Source organism: Canis lupus, chromosome 17 (genome assembly GCF_003254725.2).
Source record: "Canis lupus dingo isolate Sandy chromosome 17, ASM325472v2, whole genome shotgun sequence".
NCBI lineage: Eukaryota > Metazoa > Chordata > Mammalia > Carnivora > Canidae > Canis > Canis lupus.
Genome location: NC_064259.1, coordinates 27,207,355 through 27,221,987, shown reverse-complemented (window position 1 = coordinate 27,221,987; position 14,633 = coordinate 27,207,355). Strand labels below are relative to the sequence as shown.

The following is a 14,633-nucleotide window of genomic DNA, read 5'->3' as shown; positions in this document are numbered from 1 at the left end:
ATCTTAGTCCAGGGCAGCCCCGGTGGCCCAAAGGTTTGGCGCCGCCTTCAGCCCAGGGTGTGATCCTGGAGACCTGGGATCAAGTCCCACGTCAGGCTCCCTGCATGGAGCCTGCTTTTCTCCCTCTCCCTCTGCCTGTGTCTCTTCCTCTCTCTCTGTCATGAATAAATAAATAAATAATCTTAAAAAAAATCTTAGTCCAGCCACTTATTAGCTATGTGACCATATATATATATATATAGAGAGAGAGAGAGAGAGAGAAAGAGAGAGAAAGAGAGAGAAAGTGGTTGTTCAGTATTTTCATACTTTAATATATAATTATATTTTTATATTAAATCATAAATTTTACATTAAATCATAGAGTAGTAAAGCATGCACTTTAGTCTCTGGGTTATTACTTAAACATATGTAGTATAAGCTTTATTCTTGGTCCAAATGAGTAATTATCTGAGCACCAACATCATCCTCACCTAGAAATTTATTAGAGATTCAAAATCTCAGGCCACACTCCAGAGCTGATCACAAAATCTTTGAAAGTCAGAAAAACAAAATAATTTGAGGCCTAGAATTATGGTGTATTTCTCCAAACAGAATTTCTATTTGCTTTTGCCAGATTCCTGGGAATACCTGCAGTCTGAGATAATTGTAATTTCCTTTGCAGTGTTAGGTAACTTGGTGTTAGGTTTCATTCCCCGTGAGGGCTATTCTATTTCTAATTCATCTTTATTCCTAGGAAGCAGAATTTCAGTGTCCCAAATGAAGTAGTAGAGAGTTTATCAGATCCTTTCCTACTTTTGAGAGACTTGAGACTTCCAACCCTTGTTCTCTGAGACACATAAGACTGTCACACATTGTGTAGCATCTTGATAACTTATTTTGGAATTGGAAAATGGCCCTAGGGGAAATACATTCATAGAGTCTAGTCTCATTGCCATTCGAGATTTGCTTATTCTCTCTGAATTTGGTGCAGGACTTCTTTACTATCGGCTTTTTAATCCTTCAAGCTAAAGGTTTATTTGTTAATATATTTGTTCAACTTACCTATTTGTGCTAGATATTCAAAATTATTCACAGCCACTGAAAATAAAAGGTGCTGTTTGTAAATGAGGAGGTTAATATAGAAGCCGATGCCAGAGTTCCAGAACAGTGGGGATGTGGTGAGACCAAGGATCCAAGGCAGTGAACATCTCAGTTGATACCAGTTTCATCTAATGATTAGTAAAGACCAGTCCCACAATATTTCCCAAAAATATGCCTTGATACCTGTAAATCCTCAAGAGAAAAGAAGTTAGGGAAGAATATCTTCATTATCTGAGAAAAGCCTCTATTGTCTAAGTTTACCTAAATTGATTGACATTATTAGGAAGGGACCACTATATTTAATAAATATATTAAATATATTTAAAGAGCAAATAAAGCCACCTAGGGCACTATGGGACATACCTAGGTCCTCATCTGTGCCTATTTAGATCAATAAATAACTAAATTCAGGTATGACCTCAGAATTAACCTATGGTGTTCAGAAAATATTTAATTCCTATCCGATCATTTTCTTTGGACTTAAGAGACTATAAAATTAGAAGTACATTTTACAAGTGCTAACTTTTTACCAATAATTATAAATCCTAGTTATTGAATCATCTGTTAGTCAAGAACTGTGCTAAGCTTTTTTTAGATATATTAGAAAGACAGTGTAAACTACCTGGCTGTTTTCAAATCCTGGGTCTGCCTATTACCAGCTATGTGATCTTCTGAACGTTATTAACATCTGGAAACCTCCATTTCCTTTCCTGTAAAATTGGGATAACTATAACCCCTATCTCAAAAGTTAACAACTAAATGAGTTCATTTATGTAAAGTTTTTTAAATGGAGCCTGGTAGGTAGAAAGTGATCAATAAATGTTAATCACTGTTATCCTAAATGTAAAATAACTCTGCAGGATTGGTGTTATTATTCCCTTTTACAAGAAAATGGATTCATTGATGGTGAGCAACTTTTTTCAAAAGTCGCAAAATAAGTGGCAAAGCCTACAAATGAACCTGTTTATCAGCGTCCAAAATTTGTAGTATATTCACTCCATGACAATAGCCCTGCTTAATCTCAGCATATGACTTCATTTACTATCTGATATGTTACCATAGAACATATTAACTCCCTTCCAACACCCAAGTCTCTCTATATAATTTTATTCCTTCCCCTTGTCTCTTTATTGCCTTGATAAAATTATATGCCTTATTTTTCTACTTTTCTTCTCCATTGAATTCTATCCATAAATACACTTGTCTTCTCCATTCTAAAATAATTAAATAAATAAGCAATAAAACAAACATAAACTCTTTCACAGCTTCATGAAAATTTGTGTTCTTTTACATCCAGCCTTCCCAAAAACTCTTACTCATCACCCCATAGCATCCATCCACCAATAAACCTTTCTAATTTAGTTTTCATTCCTACCATTCAGTGAGAACTACTCTCTTAAGACTGCATTTCCAAATCAGCTGTTGCTCCATCATTTACCTTTGACCTTCCTGCAAACTTTGATGGTTCCCATTCCCCTCCTGACCATTCTATTGGTTTGGGGCTTCTGTACTATCTAGGATCCCTACCTATTTCAATTAGTATTTTTTTACTGCTTAACATTTCTGGAAAAAAAAATAAGTAGGCTCCATGTCCAGCGTGGAGCCCAATGCACGGCTCAAACTCACAACCCTGAGATCAAGACCTGCACTGAGATTGAGTTGGACACTCAACCAACTGAGCCACTAAGGCACCCCACTTTTTTGAAATTTTTTAAAATTCCTTCATCCTTTAAATGATGGAGTTTCTCCCAACTCTGAACTGAACATTCTTTTCTATGAATTTATTGTCATATCCACTTTTAAACATTGACTATAAATTATATAGATGTTTCTAAAAACCTTACTTTGAACATGTACTTCTACCCAAATCCAGGCACATTTTCAACTGCTTAGAGAATCCTTCAATTATGTGTTGCTCCAATCCTCAACCTCAACATAAATCTTTTAGTCTACAAAATTTCATTAATAGGTAGACTCTAATCTTTCTTTTTCCAAAAACATTCATTCTCATTTGTTCAAACTTCTCTTTTCACACTGTTACTCCACTGGAACTGAGATACATCCTGCCAGGACTGGTGATAATCCATGTGAGAATGTTTTAAAGACCATAAGGATATTTCATTGCTATTTATGTTTTTAAATTTAAGACATATTTTCTCTTCCTGTTCTGATATCAGCACAGAAGAAAAATAGTTGTTATATTATTCTATATTATGATTTTCCATGATTCACAGAAGAAAAATAGTTGTTATATTATTCTATATTATGATTTTTCATGATTCATCTGTATCATGTAAGCCTCTATTTTATTTTCTATTCCGACAAGTGGTGTACTGTCAAGTACTTAACAATAAGCTCTCCCAAGGTGGGAGATCTTATATTCAGTATATGGAAGGTAAACTTAGAGTGCTGGGAATACCTGTGAAAAAGACAGACAACAGTTATTTTCTTGTTGGAGGAAGAGTTATATTCTTGTTGGGGGAGATAGACAATAATCAAACAACACAATAACAACAAAAACATTTTCTCATACTAAAATTGGCTGAGTGGTGAGTGAATGAAATTGTTGAATTAGAAAATAATAGTGGCTCATATCTAATAGAATGGCTCTTTTGTCTATTCTCTCAGTCCTAAAGGTCTTATTTAATAAAAACTCAATGCTGTAACTTACTTTGTACAGTTATGGACAACAGCTCATTTTCACTTGTGCTGTGAAGTTTGATGCCATTTTCAGAACTTTCAGCAACCAAATACAAAATGGTAGAATTTAGTGGCATACATAATAAACAGGTGTATTCTTCCTCCCTTCACCCCTTGTGCAGTGCCAAAGGGCAGGGGCATTGTCAGAGGCATATAATCATTGACCTTTAATATCAAAAGGAAATGAAAGATGGTCAGGTGGAGAGAAAGCAATTTATTTTATGGTATGAGGGTGACAGAGTTTTTTTTGTCTCTCTAAAAATTATTTGTAAAGATCTTTGCAAAAATATCTATTATGCCACTGAAAAACTTGAATTAATAATAGAACCATAATTTATTATTGAGCAACATTTAGCAATTACATTGAGACAGTTGCCAGTTAGCATCCACATACTATCACCCCAAAGAATTATGTCCTGTAGTTCTTGATCTAACAACTATATACAAATAGCAAAATAGTTACTTATTTAAACAATAAACATTCATAAATGTGTTGTAAATCACAATCATGCATTATGGTTGTATTCTGTATGCCACAGATATTTTCCATCATGACTTAAAGAGGGGTGTAAAAATATTTATTTCAATAGCTACATTTTATACAGCTTTCCTTAGACTTTAAGACCTAATTCAGGCAACTGGCTTGGGAATGTCAGTGCATGTATTATTATTTTCATCATCACATTATTCATTTATATAGCATCTCTCTTCCTCAAGGATCTCAAGGTTATTTACAAACATTAATTGCCAAATACCTGTAGTGTTCCTTTGAGATATATAAACCTGAAGTTGGACTAATTAAAAATTATAATCAAATCCCCCTCATACACACACACACACACACACACACACACATACACACACACAACTTTTTTACTTATTTACAAAATAATCTCTTCTAAGCTGTGGAAGTGTAATTGTTCAGGAGTGAGTGACAAGGAACAAGGACAGCAAGCTGATGAGACCAGCATAGCAGCAGGACACATGAGGCTCTGGCCCTTCTCTTTGAAGTGATTTGTCTATGTGGGAAACCAAAAATGAAAGGGTATGAAGATAAGTCCATGAAAATTTGATTTTTACCAAGATAAATTATGAGACAGAGAGAGAAAAAGAGAGAGAGAGATTGAGAATATAAAGCTAAATTAGTGAAAAGTTAGATTATACCAACAAAATTCTATCTCCAAGCTTGCACTTCTGGAAGGAAAATTCTATCTGAGTAATCAAGGAAATTCCTTCTCCATATAGCATTACATTAGAATCTCAATGACCCAAATGATATTCAAAAAAAGGACTTCTAACAGTCAACCTCTTTGAGTGACTCCTGACATCCTCACGGACGTTGGTTCCTTGCTGACTCTCTGCTTCAGTGCCACATGCCTAGCACAGTGCTTCCTTGATTGCACTATGAAGCCATCACATCCAAGTTCTGGCCACCTTTCTGGGGTAAAGCCATAGACAATAGCCACAAAGCCAAAAATTGATTTTTCACAAAAATCATAAATTTGAAGAACTTCCAATGACATTTAGTGAAGATAAAAAAAAAAGAACAAACCAAATAACCAATATAAAACACAAAAAAGGAAATAACACCATAACTTAGACATTAAATGGTGTAATATAAACAAATCTGTTGATACACAAAATTTTAGATGAACTAAAACAACTCAATTGTTGAGCTGTGGGAAACAAAATTCATAAAGCTCAAAAAGAAAAATCGATATATTCCTTTAACTATTAAAGATAATCTCAATAATTTCAGGAACATAAAGTAAGTGAAGCACCTGGCGCTGTCACGTACTAAGTATGTCACTTTCCCCTGGCCTTATTTTTTCCCTTCTGTAAATAAGGAGGTTGGACTGTATTATCATTCCTTGAAGAAAACTTTAGACAAATAAGGTTTCACCAGCTAATTCTGCCAAATACATAAGAAATAAATAATAACAATATTATATATACTCTTCTAGAGACTAGAAACTGTGAGTCACTCTTCAACTCTTTGTGAGGCCATCATAACCTTGATATCAAACTAGAAAAAGAACAGTACAAGAAAAGAGAAACTTAGGATGTCCAGGTGGCTCAGCAGTTTAGCGCCGCCTTCAGCCCAGGATGTGATCCTGGAGACCTGGGATCAAGTCCCCCTACCTGGACTCCCTGCATGGAGCCTGCTTCTCCCTCTGCCTGTGTCTCTGCCTCTTTCTGCGTCTCTCATGAATAAATAAAATCTTAAAAAAGAAAAGAAAAAACTTAAGCCAACCTCATTCATGAACACAGATGCAGAAAATTCTAAACAAAATATTAGCAAAACTATTTCAGTAATACATGCACTATATCATGGTGAATTAGCATTTACTTTAGAAATGCATGTTGATTTAACATTAGAAAAGCCTTGTACTATGCCCCTTGAAGACAGTAAAGAAGAAAAGTCATAAAATCACCCCCATAAATGTAGAAGAAAGTATAATGAAATGTAATACTGATCCACGATTAAAAAAAAAATCAAATCTTAAAAAAAAATAAAATCCTGGCAAACTAGGAATGAATCAACTTCTATAGGATATTTACAAAAGACCTTCAGCAAAAAGCTTATTTACTGAATAGCCATAATTTCTCTTTTGTGATTCAGAATAAAATAAGGATGTCTACTGTTACCATTTGAATTCAATACTTTTAAAGATAGACACCAATCACACACACACACACCAAAAGTGAGAACAATAGTGGTCTTCAGGAAGATAGAAAGATATCAAATTAAAAAAAGATGTTTGGTCATGTTTATTCAAAATTATGTCTATATTAATGTACCAGCAGTAAGAATAGCTTGATATCAATTAACACATTATTATGGTTTTAGGGGGAAAAATGGGTTTAGAAGAAAACATCCCAGGAAACCTGAATTTCAGGCAAAAGGGATAGAGACAAGGAAAGGGTGCCACAAAAAATCTTACCTGACTGATAGAAGTCTATGTGATGTGTGTATGAGTGGCCCTTCCACCGATAGGCTGCTCTATGCCTGATGGGAAGCCCACGGTGAGAGAGGCCTTCTTAAGTGATGTCATAATTAATTATCTTCCCTGGTAACTCAAAAAAGACACAAACATGCAACCCAGCTTTATCAGCTCTGATGCGGCTCACTCCCAAATTCTAGCCTTCTCTTTCCAGACCCATGAGAAAGTTCTCTGTAAGCCTCAGTTTCCTTGTCTATAAAATGGAGATAAGTTGTTCCCAATGAGGAGAGTTGTTATGAGGGCAACAGTTGACATATGTGAAGCATTTAGAACATTTCTTGGCATAAAGTAAGTGCTCAGTAGGTATTAGCTATTGTAATTTTGATCATTAACACCCACCATAAGGTGGACTTACACTTTGGCCCCGAAACAACAATTATAGTAGAATATAATCTTTATACTGAATTACTTGTTCTTGTGTAGCAGGATGAACACAATATCAGTTGGCCAATCCACATTTAGCTAAATCAAGCAGAGGCTGTCCTTTCTTGCCCACAGATGAACATCAAGGTTGAAAGCCCTTCTTGTTCATCTTCCATCTCATGCCCTCCTATTTCAAGTGAAAAGCTGTTCAAACAAAAGTTCCCCACCTGCCTCTGTTTCTCAATCACGTTCTCACTTGCACAGGCATATGCATCTACACAAGAATTGCAAGGCAAAATTTACAGACACAAGCTGTTTGTATCAAGAAAAAGAAATCTCCCCCACACACTCCAAAAAAAGACTTAGAGCCATAGCCTTCCATAAGATTTACTTTACCCGTTTTCATTCAGAATCTCAGGCTACAAAAGCCAATTAAAAAAAATAGTTTTTCTTAAGGAAAATTCAGAGGTACTTCTGCATTACAAAATGGTTTCTTAGAGAATACAGTCGTGTGGGGTTTTTTTTCCCCAAAACAAAGGGACAGCCTGCTCCAAGTGAATTCAAGTGTCAACTGCTTACAAAGCAGAAAATGCTTTCAGCAGAAAAGCTTTATGCTTTTTTAATTATAAAGGATTATTTTAAAAAAACATACATTAGCACTACGTTTTAGACAAGACCGTAAAATAAGAAAACTCAACAATATTCTTCAAAAGTTGTATGATTCCATGTTTCAAATATTTCCACCAAATATTAAAACTTGGAAAATAAACATTAGATTTTGGATGTTTGTTTTAATTTGAGCCTCTGTTCTTAAGATTCTTACTACTTGCAAATCTCTATGGATACAGACAGGAGTAGTTACCTCAAAGCCCAGTGTGACAGCCACTGGAAGCAGGATCTGGAAGCAAGTCACTTCTGCTGCACTGATGGCCATGGCACTGCTGGTGTTGGTGACATGAGGCATTGTCCGGAGGCTTTGGGAAAGAGAAACAGTTAAAGATGAATTGTTAGATGAAACCACCCCACACAGCAAATGCCCAGGTTGGGTGCAAATGAAGAAAAATGGTGGATTTACGGTAGTAGTTTTCTCCAGGTAAATTAAGTTATTCACTGAGTGTGCAGTTGTTACCTCTTGTTGCTCACTAACCACTTTAGTATATTCTAGAGAAATGGAGGCAGAATGGTCCTATGGGCTCCTTGGCCCTAACATACTTTGCAGAGAATATAATAAGTATAGTTAGAATATGATTACGTGGGTCCTCATGAGAATGCTGTGGTCACGTGCATATGCCTTTCTCATTGTTAGTCCCTACATTTTTTTAAAGGTGAATTTGTTAACCCCAGGAAAAACAAAATAAAGTTCATTCTCTCACAAATGGCAGAAAGGATTCTTTTTAACTTCTTTGCTTATACATTTTAGACAAATGGGGAAAAGGATTCTTTTTAACTTCCTTGCTTATACATTTTAGACAAATGGGGAAAAGGATTATTTTTAACTTCCTTGCTTACACATTTTAGACTGACTCTCAAGGTATATTTACTTCTAAACTGTGTTCTACACATACCCTCTCCCCATCTTTTTGTATCTTACTGTCACAGCATTCTGTATAGATAATTCATGAAACTATAAATACTTTTCCAGGTGCAAGAGTTTTAAAAATTAATTATTCTAATGCTTCAACTTCTATTGAAGTTTCATAATGAAATTGCTGATAAAAATACTCGTATGAATATATATTATATAAATGCTATAAAAACATAAAAGCATACCATATCTATATCTATATAATCTTGAAGGCTGTATTTGGTTCAGGTTGGAGACAGAATCAGATCAGGAGAAAAGTGTCCTGGTGGTACTGCCAAGCCTCATTTGGCAACAATAGCAATGTATGACAGCATTTAATGAAATATCATATCTTTTCAATTAAAATTTTATATACTGGAGGTTTACTTAAATTACACCAAATAATTTTCAAATCTAGAGCTTAGTAAGGCAACAGAGAATGAACAGTATACTATTTTGGAGCATTCATGTGAACACTTCATCATTTCATTTCATCATTTAAAAAAATACTTTCCCCCAAAATAATAAATATTAAAAGAAATGAGCCTCCTATAATACAACATCTATTTTTATTTTAAATGATTTATCCATTTCTGAAGAGCCAAAAGAAAATTAAACTTCATCAAAAAGTCCTATTCAGGCTTTCTAAACCAGAATTAATAGCCTGTCATTTTACGTATGCAGTTCTTTCAATTCTGTGATTATGGAACAGCGGTTTTCTGATTTGTTTCTCCCAGTGTGGGCAGCTGATGGTACACTGTGCTCAGCTGATATCTGTCTGGAAGGAAAGTTATCACCAGGACATTGCAGGATGTTGTGGTCCAGAATCCTTGCCAGTTACGAAGTCTGAGATTCTGAAATGGAGCAAAATATATTCAACACCTCCTTTGTTTAGTCACAGTTATAAAAGCAGCACACATACATTTTATGAGAGATTGATTAAATGCTTCAAACAATCCCCTTAGATGGAACTGGTAGATGCCAGATTATCAATACGAAACTATCCAGAAAAGGGAAAGGCGGTTTCAGATGAAAGGAATGTGTTTTCATTTATTTTTATTATGTTTATGCCTTTGTATATAAGACAAGCTAATGGCCCTAGGAATTATCAAATTAGTGGATTTTGTGTCTGCTGATTTCTCCATTTCTCAATCTTATAGTTAATTTACTTAACTGCCTCCTCATTAGTAATTCTCAGCAAATAATATTACCATTTAATTGGGTAGGCTTTAAATGCTTTGCAAATCCCTCAACATCTATACTTTATTATTTGATATTCATAACACTTGGTTAAATTGGGCTGATATAACTTTACCCATTAAAAAATACCAGAGAAGGTATGTGACTTACCTCAAGTTCACACTGCTTTTTTTAAAAACTACAAGTACATAGAATATCCTCATTCATAGTAGAATGATCTTTCTCCTCTACCATATGGCCTATGATGATATTTTTTTATGCATTGTGCAATTGGTCCTGAAAACAAAAGTAATGATAAGAGCAACTATTCATTTTGCATCATTTGATATGGATTATTCTGTGGACCAACAGTTCCAAATAATAGAGTCACCATCAAATACATGGATTATTATAATTTTTGAAGCATTAAAAATAATTAGATGGTTATTGCTAGACATTGGCCAGCTAATGAGCTAGTTGAGATACATTCACAAACAGGATTTAAGGGAAGTCAAGGCTGAAATGCTACTGATGACCCTTCCCTTTGGCTAACATGTCATCCAAATCCTTATTCTTATCTGCCTGACATCCCAACACCCATAATTATTCCAAACATTGAAGAGGTACTTTCTTTCTTTATCACAGAATTTGCTTTGTCCCTACTAAGAAGTAACATGGATCTGTAACAACTTAAACCAGGACACCTTTACTCGTGTCAATGTATTGTGACATGTATTAACTCATTTGACTCTAACATCTTTGTGCAATAAACAAAGATTAAAAGCCACATTTGAGAGTGAGAGAGACCACTGGGACTCAGCAAAGTGAAGTGATATCCTTGGGGTCCCACAACTCATAAGAGGTAGGTCAGGAATAATAATTCATCTTTTGACTCCAAATTCAGCACTTTTGAACCACATCTGTGAGACCAGAGAATGTAGGACCTTACCCTGGAAATATTTTTTTGCTCCTTCTGCCCTCCCACTAGAGTTGATTAGGAGCTCATTGCCCCAGAGATTCTGCATAAAGGGCTTCTTCCCACTCTCAGGTAGGCATAAAGGGGACGCTGAGACCTCTCATCTACTTTCTTTTCCTGTGAACTAAAATGGTGATATGAAGACTAATTTTGTTGGGGAAATGCAAGCACAAAGCTAACTGGTGCAGGAAGCAAATTTTGTGCTGCCTGTAACTTATACAAGTTTGGTGGCCCCTTTTAAGAAAAATGATACACAGCTTTGTGTGGTGGCAGTATCATAGACAATGAGGTTTATCTAAAGCATGATTATTGCTAATTGAAAGGAAAAATAATACAAAATTAGAAACGAAAAATTAGGCATTAAAGCAAATGTTTACCTAGAATGAATAAAATCTCAAACCAATCACAAATTTCAAAAAACTGAAAAACTGCAATATGCAGAAAACTAATGCCATTATTTATTAACTAATACAGGTCTAAAATACTATTTTGGTAGATCTTAGATGATAATGATTTTGTCATATAACTTTCAATAAAAATTTAAAACAATGATTGTCATTCTTCTGGTATGTTTTTTTTTTTCTTTCCACTCACAAACTTGGGAGCCAAACCTCATAGGGCACATTCATATTGAAATATGATTCATCTTGGATGAGTAGGCACAATGTGTAGGGAAAGTATTATGGGAAGACATTTCTACCCCAGGAGGGTTTATATAAAGGCTAGTCAGTGTTCCATAGAGAAAGAGCTCAGCAACACCAGCTTAGGAACCCTTCCAGGTAACCATCTAACCTGAACTGTTAGTGCAGAAGATACACACAGACATGTTGGAAAATACCTGTACTATCAAATCATAAGAGAAGCACTATATTATATGGTTCCTGCCTAGCTTGAGAAAAATGTGGCAGAGAGAAGGTCTTTCCTATAGACACAGAGCAAAAAAAGTAGTCTGCTCTTAGGAGTGGTCTTAATAACACTGACTGATTCTCCTTTTTCATTCATTCATTCAACACACACACACACACACACACACACACACACACACACTCTTTAATGTACCAGGTACTATATCAAGCACTGGATATGTGACAGCGAACAAAGAAGCATTCCATCTATGCTACCTGAGAGCTCACCTTCTCCTGCTGGGAAGATTGTCACAGGTAAGGAATTTCTGCTCTAAGGTGGATATAAGCTACTGGGATAGAAAAAGTGAGTTTCCTGGGAAATCCTGAAAAATTGTTCTCTCAGTAATTTTATGGAGTTCTTGACTTCCAACTGTATTTGAGGTAACTGGAACATTGCTTAGCTCTGGTCATTACAGGAATTAGTATCATGCAGGCACATTTCACTTGCTGACATTTGGCATCTCAGGTCTTTGTAATCCAAATGAAGTCTCTGTAGCAATAATGGTGATAGGCACATAAAATTACAGAGGCAATTTAAGCCAGGACAGAAATATCTCCTCATGTGAACTCTCTATGACAGGACTAGGCTGAACTATCTTATTATTTCTAAATCCATACCACAGCACAAAAGTTTTAAAGATGCCAGAAAGACCCCCAGCAGAATTTAGATAATTACTCACATGACATGTCACGTTTTAGGGCACTTTTTCATCATTACTCATTGTGTTTGTCACAAATACTTGATATTATAAACAAGACCCTCATTTTAAGAACCTCATTTTCTAGCATCTAATTATCCTCCCCAAGTGATATTCCTTCGTGAAATCATAATTTATTCCTATAGAAATATGATTATGACTTCAGGTTAAAGAATAAACAGGAGAAACATGAAACTTTTAAAACTATATTCTTCAATCATGCAAACCTCTCTAGCAATAAAATGAGAATTAAGAAAATAGGAAATGCATGATGAGCTGGTAAGATTGTGGCTAAATATACTGTTTCTAAAATTTTCTCAGCACCAGGTGCTTGAAAGTACACAACTTATTTAGGATGACTGCAAGTGCTGTCTCTTTTTTCCACTTGATTTAAGGGTACTTTCAATATTTCACAAAATTTTTACTTTCCTTAATTCTTAAATTTCACTCTTCCTATAAATATTTTTAACTTTTCTAAAGTTTAATTTCATCCAAATGAGTAACATTTCTAAAGGTCATATTTATGTGGTAACTTTCAGTATGAATTCTATAAAGTGCTTTGTAGGTCACTGACTTTCTAACATAGTATATATCAAACAGCAAAACATGCTAATATGTTAAATGTTAAAATAAATCTTACATATAATACAATGTTAATATAAGTGTTATATATATTATAAATGTTAATTTTAAATGTTAAAATTAACCTTACATTTAATGACTTATTTACTGATATTGATAGATAAAATGTGATTAACTTATTCAATCATTTCCCCTAAAATCCATTGGTGACATTATCATCATATGCAATCATGTATTTCTTTTAAATCCTTATTGTCGACTCTTTACACTATTGATCTACCCAACTTCTTGACTCTTCTCCTTCTCTAGGATCCCTGTCATGCCTCTTTTCTGGTTCTCCTTCTACCTCACCCCTTCTTGGTCTCTCTCCTATGCTTCCATGCATCCTTTAGTGCCTAAATCAGATAATTCTATAAGCTTCCAACACTGAACTTCCATATTTATTTTTCTCATTCATGCCCCTGTGTGTACTCCAAATCTGATGGCATGAAATTCTACTGCTTGTCTATGTCTCCCAGATCAAACTCCTCCTACCTCACTTTCCAATTGACCCATAAGATTTCTCCTCATAGATGTCCTCTCTATCATGTCACACTCAATGAGCTAAGGAAAACCTTTTTCTAAAATGTACTCCCCCCCTTTTTTTTTCTTTTGGTGGTGTTGGTGGCTGTAACATTCTTTACCTCCGAGACTAGGAAACTTGAAGTCATTTTTAAATTTCCTCTTTGCCTCAACGCTCTGAATCCAGTCTATCACTATATCAATATACCTCTTTATTTAAAAGACTCCTTTTTCTCCATTCCTACACTCATCCCACAACTGGAGCCTTCATCACCATCAACTAAACACTTCCCAGCCTGATCTTCTTGCCCCACCATTACTCACCCTGACAATAAGAATGATCATCGCCAAACAGACCATTAAGCGTGCTAGTCTCCATTCCAAGAACATGATGTAGTTCCCTATTTTCCACCTCTTGCTTCCTGTTTCTCCCCACCTCCTTCTCCCAATCTAGACCTTCTCCATCTTATTTATCTAACCTGATTTGACTAATCCCCATCTTGTGGTTTGTAATACAGTAGTCTCCTCTTCCAAAATATTTTCCTATGATCTTTCTCTTACTATCTTTGTTTGTGCTGCCCCTCTATCCAGTAAAACACAATTCCTATCTCTACCTAGTCCAATTCTACTCCTCCTTCAAATGCCACCAAAATTCCCTGTCTCTGACTAAATCCATACACACTAATCTCTCCCATCTCAAATGTGCTACCCCACTGAAGTTCTAAGCCACTTGGCACAATTCTAATAAATGGCTGAGACTCCCCAGATGATGCTTTGGCCAGATCTCACAGGGCTGCTGCATCCTAGTTAATTCACCATCATTCCAGCTCTGATCGCTGACTTTACACTTTCAAGAATTCAGAATCTTCTGATCACTCAAATATCATCAGGCTCTAATGAGTGAAAGAGAAAGAGAGAGAAAGAGACAGACTGGATCACTCCTAAATCTAGCTCAATAATCTATAACCACATGAACTCAAGAAAATGACTCAAAGTTTCCTAAGTCTTTGATTCCTCATA

General features: G+C 35.3%; 1 long non-coding RNA gene across 1 annotated transcript; it reads right to left on the bottom strand.

The window, feature by feature from the left end:
- Nucleotides 1–246: 246 nt before the first annotated feature.
- Nucleotides 247–12,667, bottom strand: LOC112664543 (uncharacterized). The gene is made up of 6 exons (XR_007402861.1): nt 12,001–12,667; nt 10,063–10,188; nt 9,389–9,566; nt 6,726–8,122; nt 3,752–3,945; nt 247–1,272 (listed from the first exon to the last, which is right to left on the bottom strand). It is a non-coding gene; the product is annotated as an uncharacterized LOC112664543 (long non-coding RNA).
- Nucleotides 12,668–14,633: the final 1,966 nt, after the last annotated feature.